The sequence below is a fragment of the Rhamphochromis longiceps genome, linkage group LG1, assembly GCF_057381845.1.
Source record: "Rhamphochromis longiceps isolate RC_006_pf linkage group LG1, R_longiceps_female_GT1.1, whole genome shotgun sequence".
NCBI lineage: Eukaryota > Metazoa > Chordata > Actinopteri > Cichliformes > Cichlidae > Rhamphochromis > Rhamphochromis longiceps.
The window spans coordinates 43,583,045-43,598,879 of NC_140557.1; the positions used below are offsets into that span (position 1 = coordinate 43,583,045).

Genomic DNA, 15,835 nt, shown 5'->3' on the forward strand with positions numbered 1-15,835 from the left:
AAGTAACTAGTAATGTAACTAAGTTACTATTTTAAAGTAACTTACCCAACACTGGTCGTCACTGATCTATACAAAGTAATCCACCAAGGTCCCACTTGAATTTTTAGAATAGAAAAGAAGTAAAAATCAAGTCAAAAGCAGACATTCATTCATGGTTTCACCATAATTGGAAAACATTCCAGACCGAATTGAAATTGTTTTGTTTGAAAGCTGTTTTTTAAACAATATTTAATACTTTGCAACTTGAGTTGGTTTGTGTGCAGCCTGACTGATTGTTGGTAGGCACAGAACTATGAAACAGAACATAATAAACAGTCTTCACCAGTCACAATAGTGGAGCTGGTACGGTTTTTACTTTGTGTTTGTGTGTCCTTAAGACAAAACGTGAACCTGAAGACACTTGCTGTGCTTTATGTTTCCCCGTCTCTGCAGAGCCACTGAGCAAGATACATTCAGAAAACTTTACAGGTGTGTAGTTCACATCAAAATGAGGACTCTGTATATTATTCGACCCAGGAATACTGAGTACTTATATAGCCAGCGATGATCTTGCTATGAAATTGCACCAGCCACGACACCCTTCAATATACTGATTGATGACAACTCGAGTCATTACAACATTATTACGTGAATTCCTGCTCCAGATGCGTGTCTCCATGAACATAACAACACCAGCTATGCTGCTGTGGCTGGTAAAAATTTACTAACGACCTCTGACTACTCATGGAAGTGAACTTCAGGATGCTGACAGGTATTACAGTTATATGGATGCTTCAGGCAGAGATCCCAGTTTGTGTTTTTGGAGTTGGGCTTCCAGTGTTTCTTCATTTTTTAAAAATTGGGTCATTTAAAAAAAAAGAAATCATAAACATACCTCAAATGTTGTCCTCTGGATGGCTTGTAAATGCTTCAGGTGCAGCAGACAAACACAGACAAAAAACTTGGTGAATAAGGATCAGCATCTTCGAATTATGTGTTTTAAAGGTACGCTACAGAATCTGATGGCAAAAGAACAAAGATGTATGACACATGAGTGTTTCTGCCATGTGTCTCTCAATATAATCCTTAAAAAACCTCTAAATATAGCTGTGATTTTCAGTGTATGCCTGAATGTTTCCCCAGTGCTGCATAATAAATCAGACCCACTTCCTCTATAAACTCATAATACTAGTGTCTGTAAGTCTTCTCTGCAACTCTGTGTATCCTCACTATCTGACAGCGCTGCGCTTTAAAACGCTCATGATGAGACATTCATCAAGGCTGGAGGAATATTGTTACAAAACAATAAAACAGTGTTTTTATTGATTTTTCTGTCACTTTCAGTTTGTCGTTATGAGAAACAGTAACCACTGAAAACAAAGCCAACACATGTCACTGACAGAAAAAAAGGCAGTAATGTATTATGCAGAAGATTTAAGAACTAAAGTGCAGATGCTTCCAAAACCAATATATTGAGTCATTTTCATTTTTATTTCAGTTAATTTCAAAGTGCAACAATTAGAAAAAAGCTACTTCAACTTGCTGCCATTAAACTAGTTCTCATGTCAGCTTTTGAAGCTGCAGCACTCGATATGAAGTTTTGAGAATCATGGGGAAACGTGCCACAGCTCTGTGCATTTAAGCCAGCGGTCCCCAACCTTTTGTGCACCACAGGCCGGTGTAATGTCAGACAATATTTTCATGGACCGGCCTTTAAGGTGCCGCCGATAAATTCTACAAAATAAAATAATACGACCTCGACCAAAACTGTGGTATTTTGTAAATATAATAAGAAACACGAATTCCCTGTGTAATTGTGTAACTTTATTAGCAGCGTCCTCCTGAAATGCACCAACAACATTGAGAGTAACATTCTCCTCTCTGCCCCTTAATGCTCTCTGGTCGCTATGGTTACGCGTAAATATTTCTTTCAAAATAAGACGCACAACTACAACACGGGAAAAGACCCAGGGAAACCCAGTTAACGATAAAAACCCTGAAACCATAAATTTCACACCCGAGCCTCAACTCTCACGGCCCAGAGCCAAACGACTCACGGACCAGTACCGGCTTCCCCACTGAATATATTTGATGCATCATGGGAAGCCCCCAGCAGCCCAAGCTTATTGGAGCATAACTAAAGGAGGGTCCAGGATCACCTGATCAAAATCCCAAGTCCAAAACTGGAAGGTGGTTCCACAGAAGAGGCGTCTGAAGGTTCTGCCTCCCATTCTACTTTTGAATACCAGAGGAACCACAAGTATCCAGCAGCTTCTGAGTGAATTGTGGTATCATGGTGATATGGTACTATGAGACCTTTAAAATAAGATGGGGCCTGATTATTCAAGCCCTTGTATGTGAGATGAAGGATTTTAAATGGAATTGAATGTAACAGTGAACCAATGAAGAGAAACCAAGTCGGGAGAAATATGCTCTCTTTCTCTTGCATATCATGTTTTCTGTCTTATTACTTTAGACTCGTGATTTTTGGATTGGGGCACCAGGGGGCATCAAATCATTTGTTCATCATTGTTAACCATCCCTTTCACATAATAATACTTAAGTCTCTTATGCACAGTCCTTTGCTTTGGATGGTTCAGCCTGGGTATTTAAACTCATCTACCTTCATGTTCTCTACGCCTTGCACACTTTCTGCTCCTCACATTTTCAAAACAGGCTTGTTCCTTTTGTTGTTGTTGTTTTTCCATCACTGTGTGCCTTTAAACATCAAACCAATTCCAGCCTAAATGGAGGGAACATGATGCATATAAGACAATCCTACTGGGTATCCGTCATCAAGGCGTATCACATACAAAGGGATGAAAGAAGGAAAAACATAATTATTAGACTCCTCTTTGACCTCATCTATCAACCAGACCAATCAGAGTCACTCCCACCTTAAACCCATGTGTCGCTCCTGCCCCACACCCCACCACACTCATACATGTCCTGCACAAGCCTCACATACTTCTGCCGCTCCTGACTTCCTCATGCAGTACCACAGTTTTTCTCTTAGCAGCCCCTCACAGACTGCCTGTAGATGCACAAAGACATTGTCTTGAACACTACTTTTTCTTCTGACACACTTTGAGTACCGGTATCACGATGTGGGTGTGTGTATGTGTGCGTATATCATATTAAAGTAACAACAATCCTTCAAAGGCTATTACAATGTTAATGTCATTACAATGACATTAATGATGTCATTAATGCACTAGTATTATCTCATCTAGAGTACTGTTTAATCATTTGGTCAGCAGCTAATAAGACAGATCTGAACAGACTTCAGTTAGTCCAAAATAGGGCGGCCGGATTGGTGTTAAGGTTAATATTATACAGATATTGATAAAATGCACGATAAACTTTCTTGGCTTTCTGTACAAGCTAAATTATACTATGGTTTACTTGTATTTTTAAAGAAAGCAATACTGGTAAACACACCACACTTTTTTATGCTCAGTTGCAGCATCCAGATGAAATACATAATCATGCTACACGATTCTCAACTAACCACAATTTAGTAACTCCTTGACTTACTAAATTGTAACTTTTTGAAAAACTCTGTTATATTTAGAGCATCTTTTCAGTGGAATAAGTTGCCTTATGCAATTAGAGAATTGGCTTCTATTCATAATTTTAAAAATCACCTAAAAGCCTATTTAGGCAGTTTTTAAATTTATTTGTAAATATTGTCAGAGGGTAATGTCACTTGTAATGGAAATTGTGTATTTTGTTTGAGTGTTTTTTACAATTTTTAATATTTACATGCTTATATTTTCAGAATTGTAAAACCTTATTGTGGATGTAAGAGCCAAATTATGTGGACATTTTGCATCCAACTTATTGTGTAACATTTTATTCGGTGGTATTTGATGGTTTGGGCCCCAGGAAGACTAGGAACCACTGTTGTGGAAGCTAATGGGGTTCCTTACAAATAAACAAACAATATTGTTACATAGCAACGAGTATCGATGCCCCGGCTAGCTTCTCATTTTTCTGATAGTTCAGTGGAATCCTAGTTGTACAAATATTACACTGTAAAACCTAATAAGTTCACAGAACTCAAAAATTGTTGTGTAACAGATTACACAACAATTTTTTAGTGATGTTTTTAAAAGTTTTAAGTTTAACTAAAATAAAAATTATAGTTGCAGTTGCCTTAAATTACCTCAATGTTAACTCATAAATGTTGATATTCCTCAACTTATAATTAGGGAGTAATAAACTCAAAATGTTCAATTTTTTCAACTTAATTAAGGTGGGAAATACACTCAAAATATTTTACATATTGCAACTCATACGATGTGGGAAATAAACTCAAACTTTTTCATATTTTCTAACTTATAATATGGGAAATAACACTTAAAATCTTCAATATTTTTTAAAATACTGTGGGAAATACACTTACAAATAATTCTAAACTGTTTACCCAGTAAATTATAATCAGCTAAAAGTGTTAGAAAACATGAAAGTAACAACACTAACAATTTAACAACTTTTTATTAAACACAATGTGCTTTTAAAAAGGCACAAACAACAGAGCTCACTCATAAAAAAGTGCTTCATAAATAAAACAAGAGAAAAAAGACTCCAAGGGTCTCCATCTCAATTCTAAAATTCAATAACATTTTCAGTATTAACAGCAATTGCAGCTATTAGAACATTGATGCATTTAACACTTACTGTACCTTGACAGCTGCAGCTCACTTTCTTTTTTAAAAATACATAAAAAAAAAAAAAAACAGTACTGGTTTCCACTGCTGTACTTATAGGGAACAAACATCAAGGCAGTGCATTTACGTATTAGGCAACAGAACATTAAACATGAATAGTGAACTGAACAGTCATTCATCTTAAATGTGAGGTAGAAGAGGCAAATGATTAGGAAAAAAACAAACAAAAAAGCTTCCTCAATACTCAGCTTAACAAGTAGTCCATTCTGAGTGATTCACTCATTGAACAAATCATTCTTCAGCATCAGTAGACGCCCTTTCAGTGGTTTGTTGTCCTCAAGGCACATCACAACCTTCTGGATAAATGTGAATGTAAGCTCAAGTTTCTTTGGGTATTGTAGGTCTAATGCATAGATGTACCCAAAGAGCAGGAGAAATGACTCAGCCAGATTTGTGGGACCATTCACAAGTATTTCATCCTCAACGACAATGCAGATGCTTTCGGGACTGAAGAGGGCCGAATCAGTAGTGTCATCCGTGACAACTGTCAGCAGAGCCACAGGAGTGTCAGTGAGGTCTGGACCATCTGCTGACTGCAAAACAAAAATAATACAAGAATGAGTTCAGCCCCACAAGGACACAAATCATGCTATTGATTAGAGGTGTGAATCTTCATAAGTCGCACGTTTCTTTTAGGATTATAATGTCAACGATTTAATTTGATATTGCGATACATCATGATGCATTACAATAATCTTAATTTGGGTTTGGTTTCAAAACATATGTGTAAATAAATGTTTTCAATAATAAATATATGCCAAGATATTTGTTTTTGTTATTTACCAAACATTTCTCTGACCACAACATGGCACCTCCAAAAAAATAGAACACTTGAATTTTAAAAAGGGAGATAGTTTTTATCTGCAGATTTTTTTTGTATAATAATCTTTCAACTATTTTCATGTTTTCTGGTTTATGCGTAACAATCTTCTTGCAATCTTATTCAACAATAGTTGATATATGGGAGAAAACAAGTCAGATGAGGACTGTGTTGAACATCCTTCCTGATATACACCCTGGTTCTCCTTGAGTTCTGAGCGATGTCATATGGTTGATGCTGAGGCCAGTACACTTACATCACAAGTCCTGAATAACGTGGAGGCATCTTCACGCAGGTACACAGGAAGTGCACGAAGGACGAGGGCCCGTCTTGTATTTACATCATGCTGTTCCTAGATGAACACACAATATCTATTAGAATAGTATTTACACAAATGCAGAGTAAAAACAAAGTGTTGGATAGCCATGTTCTGATTGTCATTGTTATAGATCAGGGGTGTCCAAACTTTTTGTGTAACGGGCTAAACCTGTCAATCTAGAAGGGTAACCCAAAAAAAATCTAAAAATTTTGAATAATTCAAGGCAAAATTCTCTAGTTTCTTTGTATTTATTTTTTATTTAAATTGGGACACAAATTATAAAACTCACCCACTGACAACTGGTGAAATGTTGACTCTCTGTAGCGCTCTTTGCAGTCTGATATCTGTAAACAATATGTGCACAAAGACGACTTATTAATGTTCAAAAACATTTTTTGCACAGCACACACACACAAGTAGTCAGCTGATCTCATCTGATGCAGATCTGCTCCTTGATCAAGTGACATTTGTCCGGATTTTTGGCACGAGTGACGTCGAATCAGCACCGCAGCTGGATGGCCCGATTTACATACCCAGCGCAGCTGATACTCACTACAATAATTTACTAAGATTATATGCACTCCTGTTATTAAGTCCAGTTCAGTCTGTTAATGTTAACCGTTTCAAACTAATGTTGATAGGTGTGTTGCTAAGCTTAATAACTTAAATAACAAACTTGAAATTTACCCGTCCTATTTTCCCTTTTATTGTTTTTTCTCTGTGCTGTAAATCTTCTGTCTAAGAAGAAATCTGAGGCTGCTGTTCTGAAAATAAGCTACCAAAGCTTTTTCTGAATGAATCAATAAAGATCCATTTATGGAAAGCTGTGATGAAAGCAGTTTTGTCTTTAATTATATTCAACAATATAACATATTCGACCACTTTTAAGTGATTTTGTGATCTTTAATACACTTTAATACACTAAAGTTAAGGTTATTTACCTAATTTCTAGTAAGTAGCCCTCAGTGAAAAAAGTTTGGACACCCCAGCCTTACAGGTTAGGGAGTATTTGTGATCCGCGCAGTCTGCATCAATGATTCTTTCTTAGCCTGGGAGCAGAACGCGGCTCTTTATTTTCATTTCATTTCAATTTATCTAGCAAAGATCGATAGGGTCTGGCTTAAAGGTGTCAAGGAGGCGCCTCAGTCTGGCTGGTTGAGCCTTGTCGAATTAGCGCGAACAATTTAGCTGAACTTCGTTCGTAGCACCGAGTTCGACCAGTGTATAATGTTAGGCTGAATCAGGCGATGCATTTTTCCGCAAGCCTTGACTTGTAGAGCTCGCTTAGTGGAATACCCCTCTAAACTGTTAAAAGGATTTCGAGATTATCTCACAACCACACATTTGAGACTACGAAAAAATACAAACATGTGTCTAATTACCATCATGATAACACACTCATGTTGTTTATTATTGTTCGCTTCATGCTAGCACACACACACAGCTCAACAGCGTAAACTACTGACTGTGTAACACGGACACTTATTGAAATAAGTATACTCACAATACGCACGTACATTACCGGCGAATACGACAACCAGTGGAAAGTTTTAGTAGAAAGTTCAAATGCATGGAGCTAGAACTGCCACCGTCAACTTCCCGGGAAAGAATACAATGCATTATGGGAAATGTTGTCCCCCACGGAAAACCGCCAAAACCTTACATCATTCTAATTTGAAATAACATTACGTATTTGTCACATTAGAAAACTTCTAAAATTACAATTACTTGGATTCGAATTCATTTATAACAAACATTCACTGTGCACAAAGTACGAATATATTTCCAGTAAAAAATAAAAAAGAATGTTTATCGAAATTAAATTTAAACAAAACAAAAACACGTTAGACTTACCAAATTTAGGGCAGTTGATGAAAAAAAATAAGGTGGTGGTCGTGGTGGGTTGAAGTTGGGGACTCTTAATCCACACGGGCTGGCCAAAACTTCCCCGTATCAAGGTAAATTCAAGATGGCTGACTAAGCTTTCCTGAGGGAGCGACAAGACTCCACCCACCAGAACGTCACTAATATATGCTTCTTAAACTTTTTGAGCGTTCCAAAAAATTTAGCTAAAAAATATTGAGCCCTATTCAATTAAAGCTGCATAAAAGCCAACAGAGCTCAATACTTTATAGTTTGCTCAACTACAAAACGACATTTGAGTGTTATGAGCTTATTAGTTATGAGCTAGAACAACTGTTAGGGATTACAGTGTAGGTAGTTTAAAAAGTCCAAAAAGGTTGTATATTTACTGCAGATGAAATTCAGTTTATAATTTAGGGTTCTGTCTAATTCCTGGTACACTGTTTCACAGTTTCAATCTAGTACTTTAAGAGAAACAGAAATTATTAGACACTATTGTGTTATTCTATTAAATGAACACTATAGGCAGGACAGGGCTGATAACGTTTTCCATCTACCTCTAGCATTAGCTTTGTTATTAGCCATTGCCACTAGCTGCTATCTTATTCATGGCATGGAGTCGATCCTGTTCTGCACACCCATTCATTTTGTTTTAAGACTCCTCGCTGTACCTTTGGCTGAAGACAAATCTATATAAATCTTGCCGGATGTGTGGAGAATGAATTCGGCGCTGATCAGACACCTACATGACGGTGCTTCATGAGGAATAAGAATCTACTGAAAGTGTGTCAAACTATCCCATAGCGCTGTATATCCACACACCGCCTTACTGCAGACACACATTCTAATTCACATTACTGTAGTTCTTTGGTTCTGATGTTTTTAATGTTCATAAAACTGATAAAATATGACAGAGCTCAGGTAAAACTATTGCTGACTGAATGTTTGAGGGTTTTGACTTATCTTACAGTTTAATCCTAAGGAATATCAGATGGAAGCTCGAATGTATCTGCTGAAATTGAATTAATTAGAGGAAGTGAGTTCTCTGCAGTTTTGGTGTCCTTAGGTGCATTTGACTACAAGGTGATGATTAAGACGTTGTGGTGAAGCACTTGGATAAAACTAAAGTGTGAGAGACGAAGCATACAAGAACATACATTTTCTGCTCTTGTTTTCCTAGAAGGAAATGAATGAAATCTTCTTCTCACTGTTCAACTTCATTTATTTAATAAATATTTGTTTTTTTATGTCTTTGTCTTAAAACAGGCATTCTGAGGTCCGTTCACCATCCTCCAATAGTGGGTCATTTTTTCCTGTAATAGAAATCTGTTTGACAGCATTTCACCATCCATCACACCCAGCCTTGTTCAAGGTAAGCAGCACCATAGGTACCACTTCATTATTCTGATATTTGTAATAATCTAATGAGGCAATACTTTAAAATTCAACCCTTGTTATGCTATTTTTTGTTTAGCTTTGGGCAGAGGCGGAGCCAGACATTTGAAACACCTGGGGCTTAGCCCAAAAGGGTAGTATGCATGTGGGATTTTTTTAATTTTTTTTTTTTTTTTTTTGGGGGGGGGGGGGGGGGGGGGGTAGAAATGACTGAAAGATTAATAGGCTCTGTTTTGAGTTTTGTTCAAAACAGAATGACTTCATATAGGGAAAAATATATATCACATGTGCAGGACACCTTAAACTAGTTTTTTAATTAAGCAGCAAGGCAGAACAAAGTCGGGGCTGCATCAAGACACGAGGACTAAACCCCAATTCAACCAGACCCAGAACTGATCCGGAATTAAAACAGGACTACATCAGTTCAAAATCAGGACTACTGAGGACTTAACCAAGACAGAACCAGAATCAGAACTAGATGATAGTAGCACTAAAAATCATCATAGACCTGCACTACACTTGTTTTTTTAATTCTACCAAAGTCCACTATTTAGATTGAGAAACGTTTATATAATTATTTATCCTTGTTGTGCAAACAAGCCTGCAAAACTTAATAAATGTAGAATTTGAAAAGTAACAAACCTAAAAAGAAACACTAGGTACGAGATACATGAGGACCTATGATACGGTGATACTTTTGGTAAACAACCATTTGACTAACATGTGTGTCTCACCTGCTCTTGTTCATCTCCCTCTCTGTTCCTCTCTCTCCCTCTTTGTGCTGACAATCATCAAATAGACAGTTGAAACCAGATATTTACACACTCTTCAGATCAAAACACAAACACTTTTTTAATTGTAAGATCAAATCAGACTAAATGTTTATTTTTTTAGATTGATAAATATAAAAACATATTTGTTAAATTTAAGAAAGAGAGAGAACCTATCTGTATTTCTTAATTGCAAATGGCACCAAATTGTATTCAAACTGAGCCACACTTATGGAGCTCCACAGTTCTGTTCCTGGTGTTTTGGTTGACATCTCTTGATTTTCCCATGTCACAGAAACAGGCTCTGTGTTTTGCCTTATATGCATCCACAGCTGTGCCACCAGTTTACTCACATGGACTCTACGAACCAATCAGAAGCTTCTTCAGCTCAGAATGGAATCGTCTGCAGTTTTCTTATTAATTAACAATAAACTTAGTGTATATGTACTCCTAAATTTGATGAAAGTGATAAAAAATAGAAAGCTCTGTCTCTCTTTATTCTGACATTTAACTAATTCAAAATATATTTCAATATTTATCTAAAACAAAAGTTTACTCTAAATTGATGTTGTACAGTAAAAATGTTTTATGTTTTCTCCCTAAAGTGTAAATATCTGGTTACAAATGTGAATATGCTGTGTACTGAAATCCCTCTTGTTTTGCATAGAAATATACTGAACAACATACAAAGCATAATATATAAAATAACATTTACCAGAGTTTTTTTCTTTGAAAGAACCCTCTAATGTCCATTCTTATATTTCAGTACATAACTGAAACCGATTTAGTCGGGGAGGGTAAGAACTGAAAATATGAAATAAACACACGTAAGCTAAGACTCTCTAAAAAAAATAGCATTTGTTCGGCTTTTCATTTCGCCATTTGTTGATTCACTTGAAGAGCAAGTAACGTAATATGGGTCAAGTGATCAGTTTGATATCAATCTTTCGTGATGCACCGTCATATTTACATTATTTGTACGGTACGAATGATTTGCTTTGGTACCTGGTCAAACTTAAGCTCTCCTTAGTATGGCTGGCTCCGTTTCTCCAACAGCACACACAGGCAGCAGCTGCCCCGCCCCCTCGCTCAGTCGCTTAGTGCCTGAGCTCGGATCATACCAATATCAGGGGGATTCACGCACAGTCGTAAATTCCCACAGTGTGCACTATGTGCTTCGAATATTGTGTGTACTTTTTGTTTTATACAGTTGTCAGCCAGACATCTAACTATGAAAAAATTACACTCCAAAATACCCCGGGCTTCTGACAAAACAACCCGGGCTTAAGCCCCGTAAGCCACCCCCACGCTCCGCCCCTGGCTTTGGGTATATATTAAAATAAAAATACTTAAACAGTGTGTTGGTTGCTTTCAGAGTTAGAGGTCATGTGTGTGTGCTCTGTATATTGATTGGTCTGGGTCATGTTTACCTTTGACACATATAAGCATTAGCATTATGGGAGAGGATAAAATACCAGTATGGAAATATATTGTATTGGTTCCTGTATCAATATTTTATTGATCGACTGCTTTAGGACTCCTTGTGCTTGCCCTAATAATATGAATGAATGTAAAGTGAAAGGAAGCACACTACAGGAGTGCAGAATTATTAGGCAAGTTGTATTTTTGAGGAATAATTTTATTATTGAACAACAACCATGTTCTCAATGAACCCAAAAAACTCATTAATATCAAAGCTGAATGTTTTTGGAAGTAGTTTTTAGTTTGTTTTTAGTTTTAGCTATTTTAGGGGGATATCTGTGTGTGCAGGTGACTATTACTGTGCAGAATTATTAGGCAACTTAACAAAAAACAAATATATACCCATTTCAATGATTTATTTTTACCAGTGACACCAATATAACATCTCCACATTCACAAATATACATTTCTGACATTCAAAAACAAAACAAAAACAAATCAGCGACCAATATAGCCACCTTTCTTTGCAAGGACACTCAAAAGCCTGCCATCCATGGATTCTGTCAGTGTTTTGATCTGTTCACCATCAACATTGCGTGCAGCAGCAACCACAGCCTCCCAGACACTGTTCAGAGAGGTGTACTGTTTTCCCTCCTTGTAAATCTCACATTTGATGATGGACCACAGGTTCTCAATGGGGTTCAGATCAGGTGAACAAGGAGGCCATGTCATTAGTTTTTCTTCTTTTATACCCTTTCTTGCAGCCACGCTGTGGAGTACTTGGACGCGTGTGATGGAGCATTGTCCTGCATGGAAATCATGTTTTTCTTGAAGGATGCAGACTTCTTCCTGTACCACTGCTTGAAGAAGGTGTCTTCCAGAAACTGGCAGTAGGACTGGGAGTTGAGCTTGACTCCATCCTCAACCCGAAAAGGCCCCACAAGCTCATCTTTGATGATACCAGCCCAAACCAGTACTCCACCTCCACCTTGCTGGCGTCTGAGTGGGACTGGAGCTCTCTGCCCTTTACCAATCCAGCCACGGGCCCATCCATCTGGCCCATCAAGACTCACTCTCATTTCATCAGTCCATAAAACCTTAGAAAAACCAGTCTTGAGATATTTCTTGGCCCAGTCTTGACGTTTCAGTTTGTGTGTCTTGTTCAGTGGTGGTCGTCTTTCAGCCTTTCTTACCTTGGCCATGTCTCTGAGTATTGCACACCTTGTGCTTTTGGGCACTCCAGTGATGTTGCAGCTCTGAAATATGGCCAAACTGGTGGCAAGTGGCATCTTGGCAGCTGCACGCTTGACTTTTCTCAGTTCATGGGCAGTTATTTTGCGCCTTGGTTTTTCCACACGCTTCTTGCGACCCTGTTGGCTATTTTGAATGAAACGCTTGATTGTTCGATGATCACTCTTCAGAAGCTTTGCAGTTTTGAGACTGCTGCATCCCTCTGCAAGATATCTCACTATTTTTGACTTTTCTGAGCCTGTCAAGTCCTTCTTTTGACCCATTTTGCCAAAGGAAAGTAAGTTGCCTAATAATTATGCACACCTGATATAGGGTGTTGATGTCATTAGACCACACCCCTTCTCATTACAGAGATGCACATCACCTAATGTGCTTAATTGGTAGTAGGCTTTCGAGCTTATACAGCTTGGAGTAAGACAACATGCATGAAGAGGATGATGTGGACAAAATACTCATTTGCCTAATAATTCTGCACTCCCTGTATATTGGTAAAGAAAAGGAGTATAAAATATTATGAAGATACACAGTATCACTACACAGCAGTTTTTCAGTGCTTTTTATATTTGAGGACAAACATCCGTCCTTTTTCTGCCTCTTATCCGGGTTCGGGTCGCGGGAGTAGCAGCTTGAGCAGAGAAGGCCAGAAGGCCAAACTCCTCACTGCATCTCTAAGAGAGGCCAGCCACTTTCTGCTCTGCTGCCTGGTCTTTACTCTGGATAATCACGTTTTGTAGGGGGGTAAAATCCAATTTCAGTTACGCCCTCAAGTCTTTTTGAGTATGATGCTACAAGCTTGACATCCCATTTTTGGGCAGTTTCTCCTGTTCTCCTTTATGGATCCTCTTAAGCACTTTAATTTTGGATGGGGAGCACACAGCTATGTTCGTATCTCTTCACAGATGTTCAATCAGGTTCAAGTCTGGGCTCTGGCTCGCCCACTCAAGGATATTCACAGAGTGGTCCTGAGGGCACTCCTTTGTTATCTTGGCTGTGTGCTTAGGGCAGAAATGGTTTCAGCATCGTTCCGCAGATCTGTGTCCTGAAACATTCCCGTACTGGAGGTCTACAAACAGTTCCTCATACTTCATCACTTGGTTTGAACTCTGACATGCTCTGTCAACTCTGGGACCTTATATAGAAAGATGCCTTTCCGAATCATGTCCAACCAACTGGATTTGTCACAGGCGAAACATCTGACAGGTGATCAGCGGAGACAGGATGGACCTGAGCTCAATTTTGAGTGTCATGGCAAAGGCTGGAAATGCTTATGTACGTGTTATATTTTTGTTTTTATTTTTAATACGTTTGCAACAATTTTAAGCAATTAAAAAAAAACTTATGGAGTTTTGTGTGAAATGAATTGATTCCATTTGGAATGAGGAGTAACAAAATGTAATTAGTGGGTTTATGTGTTTTTCTGTAATGTTACCAGCAGAATGATGGAGGGATTATAAAGCACAGAAGGGAATAAACTGGGTGACAGACCCATGTAGCATGAGAGTCACTCCTACTGAACAGGTGTCTCCATGTTACAAAAGAAAACAGCACCAGGGAAGAAAACCTCAGCTTTGTTGTTTCATCCATTTTTAAGTTCGTATGTTTTTCTTGTTATTACACTCGAGCAATTTGTCCCATCTCGGATGTGAGTGATGTAGCTGTGGACATTAAACTAATGTCATCACTGTCCATTCATTATTCACTGTTTCGGTGTAGTCACAGCTGTCTGCAACAATGTCCACATAGCAGACACCTGTAAAAAACACAAACTTGCTTGTCTGACTTCTCAGCATCTTCTCATGGCACGGCTCATATCACACTAATGGGAACGCTCCACCAGTTGTCCACAAACGAACATTCAATTGTCATTCTTTTACATGACAGCGTGGCTGGGAGAAATTGGTTTGCAACACCTCCGTCACTCATTTATCCATTCATCATCACCGTGATTTTCCCGGGCTGTCAGTGTGTGCGCCTCTGAAAAGGCCTGATGTCATGAGGAAAGGGTCTGCTGTTGAATTTTATGTCACTATCATCCCACAGCTGCCATCAACAATGCTCCCAGAAAGCATTAATTGTGCAAACACCCAGAGGATGTAGGCTCCTGGGTGGAGACGTTCATCCTCTCAGGCTGCTAAGAATTTAGACTGACAGGAAAAACTCGTGGTAATCATTGTGCTGGATATTCTTTTTTTGCATTGAATTGTACCATTGCATAACAAAGGTGATACATCTAGCGGTGAGAAATGACACTAAATTACTGTTAGTGTAATTTATGGGCACTGAAATTCTGCAATTTCTGCATTTTTAGGGAATAATTGACAGTTTCCTTTATGGTTGTAGTGACAGACACACAACCCTACAATGAGTTGTTGCGTTTCCTCAATGGCGTTCTCAGCATTGCAAGCTTGCTCTACTATTTAATTTTGCACAGTACAGGAGATTTCTGCATTTCTACGCTCTTTTCTTTTGATATGTATTCATCTGTCTTTCCCGTGCTGTACAGAAAATTACAGTGGATCGCCCCAAACACAATTTTAGCTACCTTGTGAATTGGTTGTTATATCGTTCTCATCTTATTAAGAAATGTTAGTATTTACTCCTCGTTGTGCTTTTCTTGTTTGCGTCCACTGAATCTGACATCGAGTTGTCATTCTGGCATGTGTCAGTTTTTCAGCACGTGTCACAAATATTTATCGTAATTACACTAGTTTGTTTCAATGCAAAGCATTTTTGTTTAGAGGGAAGAGTGAATGGTAGATGTTCACTTTCATACATAAATACATAAAGACAAGAAGTTGTGGTGTTTTTAGAGCAAAATCAGCCACATCAGTCTTTGAAGTTTTTCATGAATCTCTTTGTTAAAGTTGAGTTGAATGATACAAAACCAACTGACTGTTTATGTAATCATATGTGAAAACGCTGAGCTACAGTAACACAGTAACCTTTCTTTATGTGTCTGTCTTCTCCTTCTCATGCTTAAAGTGAAATTACAAGTCAGACACCAGTGTATCTTACCTATTATATCCAATATTAGGGTTTGAGAAAGCATGTTTTTTGATTGATTTATATATGTTACTGTTGGGCTTTATGGGCTCCCTTACAGGAATCCCTGCTGCTCGTTGAATAGGAGGGTTAGCTTTCCTATACCCCAGAAAACCTGTTCTTATTTTGCTCAATATGCTACGTACCATTCATTTGAACATGTTTCTCTGCCATTGCTATAACAAGCCAGCCCAGCTAAGACGAGCCTATTTTATCCCCAATTCAATCTCCAAAGATTCAG

The 15,835-nt window shown here is 38.1% G+C and overlaps 1 protein-coding gene across 1 annotated transcript in view; it reads left to right on the forward strand.

Moving 5' to 3' along the window:
• The window catches only part of LOC146679307 (multiple epidermal growth factor-like domains protein 11), a 112,079-nt gene that overhangs the window by 52,818 nt on the left and 43,426 nt on the right, over window positions 1–15,835 (forward strand). Inside the window, exon 3 of the mRNA XM_085407090.1 lies at window positions 8,981–9,086. The gene's annotated coding sequence lies outside the window, so the exon portion shown is untranslated. The remainder of the gene's footprint in view (window positions 1–8,980; window positions 9,087–15,835) is intronic.